Below are 5,654 nucleotides of genomic sequence, written 5' to 3'. Positions count from 1 at the left end.
GGAACCCGTTAGGTGGCGAAAGTGAGCACATCGCGGAAATAACGCTAAGCATTACCTCTACAAAAATATATAGCAATGAACCAGAAAAAATTTAAGAAAGTGGAAAGGCAAAAGAAATAAAATTAGTCGATTATGAAGAAAATAAAAGTTAGTGGGAAATATTGAGATACCTAAGAGAGATATCGACATAGAATCAGCGGACAAAAAAGATAGGTTAGGTGTAAAGACCGAGAGCGGGATACATGGTTTACACGAGGAGCGCGGCAGCTACAGGGGCGGAGAAAGCAAGTTTGGAAAAGTGGTTAAAAATGGGAGACAAAGATATAGAAAAGAACGAGTCCTGAGGGAAGAAAAGGTCTTCGAATCAAAGAACAACAGTGAAACAGAGGGGATGAAGCTGGATGAAACTGAAGAGGGAGAGCTTTGTGACAAAACTATAGTGGAAAAACAATGAGACTGTAAGTGCCAAAGAAAATATGACAAGACAAGGAAAACAAAAGTGAAAGTAAGATGACAAAAATGTACATGAGCGGCTAAGTAAAATTGAGGAGCAAATACGCAATGTGCAAAAAAGTATTAGCGACAAAAGCCAAAAGAAAGTACTAAGTGTTATTGGAAAAATTGTTTCCAGAGTGTAGAAAAGAAGACTCAGGAAAAAAAAAGCATCGGAGGAGCAGTGGAAAAAAGTAAACGAAAGCATAATAACAGAATTGAAGCGCGGAAGTAAAACAACAATCTGATAATGGAGCTTAGGAAACATAATAGAAGCGTAAATGTCCCAACTGTCAAAACTTGCAAAATGAAAACAGAAGCAGTCAAACAAAAATTAGATCGAAGAAAGTTGAAAGATTGTTGGAGAAAGGAGAGGAACGAGCTAATTAGAGGAAGATGGGAAGCGCAAAGTGAGAAAAGAGGAGATGGAGTCGAAGACTTGAAAAAGAGCGGGAAATAAGGGAAGACTGGGGTTTTTCAAAATAATACTGAACGCCAGTGGATGAAACCGGCGCACAATAATGAGGAATACGTCCCTGGGACAGAAAGCGGCCGCCCAGCGCACAGCGGATGGCAGCCTGCAAAAAGGAGGGAATCAACCGCAATGCGCAAGCATACGGCGCAGACGCAGTCTCCTTCCCCCCGCAGAGCGAACGAGAAAGAAGAGCGACACAAACAGCAACAATTAGCCAAAATGACGCGGGAAGAGGAGAAAGAGTAGGACAAGCGGTGAACAAGGATGGGAAGCAGGGAAACAGCGGGAATCCGCCAGGACAGAGAAAATGGGAGCAGCCGAAAAAATTAAGCTGGGAAGAACTCAGCGAGGAAAAGGAGCGGAGGGAAAAAAGGAGAAACAACGTCTGCATCAGACACAAGTGTACTGACAACAATGGAGCGGTAAGAATAATTGAGGAGAAGTTAAAGGTAAACTTTAAAAAATTAAATCATCGTTATTATTCTGAGAAACTAATTGTTGTCTATTTCGAGAGATTCACAGAGAAGTTAGGATTTTTGGAGGACAGAGCGAATCTGAAAGGAACAGACATCTTTATTGATGACGACTTCACCAAAAGGGAGATGGAGGTAAATGCCTGGATCAGAAACGAGGAGCAAATGCAGAAAGAAAAGGGCGCAGTAACAAGGAGAAAGTACATGACACTCTGTGTAGATGAAATTTGGAAACAGTGGAATGATTTAACAGCGGAACTAGAAGAGGTAACAAAGCAGAATTAGCAAGTAATCTCCGGTGAGAAAAAAAGAGGGGATGAATGTGTGGGTAACTCAAATTATATTAGGGAAGGATACAAGGTATGTTTTTGGAACGTAGCAGGTATGATTGAGTTAAATGATATAAACAAAATGGTAGACAAATATGAAGTGGTTAACTTAGTGGAAACGTGGGTGGAAAAAAAAGACAGGGGTAAAAATAATGGATAGGTTGAATAAAAATTTCAAATGGTGGGCAATCGACGCAGTTAGAAAAAAATAGTGGAAAAAAGGGGAGAGCAAGTGGTGGGCATATATTAGGAATAAAAAAGAGGTAGAACAGGACTGGTGGGTGGAAGAATGGAAATATGGATTTAAACTATTAAAAAGCAGAAAGCAAAAAGCAATAAAGTAGACGATTTGATTATAACGGCATACAATAACGTGGGGATAAAGTATTTCGAAACAGAGTTCAAGAAAATCATTGAGGAGTATGTAAACAAAATAGAAAGAATCATAATTGTAGGGGATTTAAATGCCAGAGTTGGGGAGGAGAACACAAAAAGTATAAACGAGGAACACAACGTCAAAAGGAAATCAAAAGACAAGGTAGTAAACTCTGAGGGGAAAAAATTGCTAAATTTGTGTCAAGAGTTAGGACTGAGAATAATGAACGGGACACTAAAAGGGGACAAAAGTGGGAAAATAACATTTATAGGAGGGAAAAGTGAAGCTAGGTGTTCTGTGCTTGATTTATTATTAACGTTAGATAGAGGGGAAGATGCAGGAATCGAATGGATAAAAATTCTGGAAAGAATTGAATCAGATCACCTACCGATCACATTTAAAACTAAAGGAGAAGATGGAAAACAGACGTAATCACAGCAAAAAAAATGAGGGAAGAAAAAGTCAGGCGGATGATACAAAAAATAGAGGAAGACAAATTACTGTGGAATAAAGAAAAAGAACAAGAGTATAAAGAAATCATGCACGAAAATGGAGTGAAGTAAATAATGCAACAAGAGGCTGATCTAAAAATGGGAAGACATAAAGGGCATGATTTACAGAGGAGCAAAGGAAACAGGGAATGAGTAAAAGAAGAAAAATAGGAGGAAGTAACGACGAGAGGAAAAAAGCTTGGTTTAATAATGTTTGTAAAGAAAAAAGGGAATTGGTGTGGCAAACGCTAAAAAACTGACAAGAGCAAAAGGAATTTTAAAAGAGCAAATTTTAAAAAGAGCAAAAAGGAATTTTTAAACGCGAAAAAGGAGTATAAAAGCACAATAAAAAAAGCAAAAGAGGAATGGTGGGAGGAAAAAAGAAATGAAATTAATAAAGCAAAAGACATGAGCAAATGGTGGGATGCAATCAACAAGTTTAGGAAAAAAAATAGAAAGGGAAATTGTGGGAATCAAATAAGTGGAAAAGCGTGGGTGACACATTTTAGAAAAATTATAAACAAAAAGAAGAAGAGCATATAGCAGAAGGTAGAGAGGAAAACCAGGGAAAGCGAAGAAGAAGGAAATGAGTGGAATAAGGACATTGGTAGACTTGAATTCGTAAAAGCAATAAGAAAGTTAGGAAACAATAAAGCGCCAGGAGAGGACGCAATAAAAGCGGAGTTTATAAAAAATTTGCCACAGGAACTGATTAAGGAACTAAGAGGAATAATAAACGAAATATGGAGAGAAAGCAGACTTCCCGAAGGATGGGAAAAAGCAAGGATCGTGCCAATATTCAAATGCGGAGACGAGGAAAAAACAGAAAATTATAGAGGAATATCACTGCTCAATATAGGATACAAAATATTGACGACAATAATGGCAGATAGGATTATGACATGGGCTGACAGAGAGAAAAAAAATAGATGAAAGTCAAGCAGCCTTAGAAGAGGAAGAGGCACCAGAGACCACATAACATTAATAAACTCTCTGATAAACAACAAGATTAAGAGGAAAGAAAAGCTCTACATAGGATTCATTGACCTAAAGGCAGCGTTTGATACAGTGGACAGAAAAATACTAATTAAAAAAATAACAGAGGCAGGTATAAGCGGAAGGATGAGGAACATGATAGTGGAGATTTACAAAAAAACAACAAGCGAAATTCAGCTAGGGAGTATGAAATCAGAGGAGTTCGAGATAAATCAAGGTGTCAGACAAGGCTGTGCCTTGAGCGCAATTTTATTCAACCTATTTATAGATGACATGGAGGTAACAATCAAAGAGAAGAATGTAGGAGGGACAGTAACAGGAAAAACAAGATTTTCATAGCGAACATGCTTGTATATCTACTTCTGTAGTACGTTTCTTTTCTTCAGAAACTGTACTTTCAGAAAATCCCTAGGGGGTAGAAATTCTATTTAGTATAGAATTATTTATTTCACAAATAAGATGTTTTTTTCTTTTTTTTTTACGCAAGTATATGCAGATGATGCGGCGATAATAGCGGACACAGCCAGTGGATTAAGAGATATGCTAAAAGAAATAGAAAAATATGTGGGAAAAAACAACCTAGTGGTGAACGCAAAAAAAACAAAAATAATGATCTTCAGAGGAGGGGGAAGGGGCAAAAAAGAATCATGGAAATACAAAGGAGAGCAACTAGAAGTGGTGAAAATCTTTAAATATTTAGGTTACAGGTTCACGACAAAAAACTCACCGGAGATGCACATAAGCGAATTAGTGAACAAGGCAAATAAAATAGCCAACGCGACATGGGGAGTAATCAAAAGAACAGAGAGGAACAATGCAAGAGACAGAATATATCTATATAACTCGTTGGTAAAAGCAGGATGTCTATACGGAGTGGAAATTTGGGGGTGGGACGAGCCAAAGAAAATCAAGACATTTTACAACAGGATAAACAGGATGTCATTGGGGGTGGCAAGAAACACGCCGGGGTATATAATCAGACAAGAAGTGGGAATTGAACACATGGAGTACATAATAAAGGAACGAGCCTTGAGATTCCTAGCAGATGTAGTCAAGATGGATGATGACAGGTGGACAAAAAATATGCATAAAAACGAGATGAGAGAGATAATGAACAAGAATCCAACAAAGTGGGGAAAACAATAGAAAAATTTTTACAAAAATAGGAATTGGAGAACTACCGGAAAATGATTTATGAGGGTTGCAGCAGTGACGAAGTGGAGGAAAAAAAAGCGGACTTGAAAACTATAAGTGGATGTTGGATGAAAAAGAGAAGATGTTAATAGAAAAATCCACCTACAACGAGCTATATAAAAATATAAAAACGGAGGGAAGCAACAATTATTGGAAAAGAGACAGCGTAAGGAGTGAAGATAAAGAAACATGGGCTAGATTACGATGCGGTAACATCTGGAGAGATGGAAAAAAAGGGCAAAATAACTGGGGGTGCAGAATTTGTGAAAAAGAGCAAGAAACTATTATCCACATTATAAAGTGCAAAGAAATTCATGAAAAATAACAGTGGAAGGTAAACAAGCAAAAGTAAGTGGATAGAAGAGGTAAATAACGAGGTGTCCAGTGAATTAATGATAAAGACTTTAAAAGGGGAGATAAAGACTTATGTATATTTATAAGAGAGGTGGAAAAGAGTGTTTAAAGAAAAAGCATTAAATAACAAAAATTGTCAAGGCGCTGCGGACATATAATGTATACTAAAAATGCAAAATTAATTAAAAGAGTAAGAACAGAAATGTGATACTAGTAATTTTGTAGAGTATAAAAATTATTATTTGTTATGGAAGATGTAAGGAGTGTGATATACTAGATTAAGTCAAAAGATAATATTAGTAAGTGGTTGTAATAAAATAAAATGTAGTGTAGAGAGTGGTGTGTGCTTATAAATAACTAAGAGTGTACCAAAGAAAAATGAGTAAAATGCAATTATTATTATAAATGTAATATGGTAACAGTTTGTAAAACACTAAATATGGTGATACAAATAAAATTATATTCTATTCTACT

The sequence above is a fragment of the Cotesia glomerata genome, linkage group LG4, assembly GCF_020080835.1.
Source record: "Cotesia glomerata isolate CgM1 linkage group LG4, MPM_Cglom_v2.3, whole genome shotgun sequence".
In the NCBI taxonomy this organism is placed as follows: domain Eukaryota; kingdom Metazoa; phylum Arthropoda; class Insecta; order Hymenoptera; family Braconidae; genus Cotesia; species Cotesia glomerata.
This window is presented reverse-complemented; position numbering follows the sequence as displayed.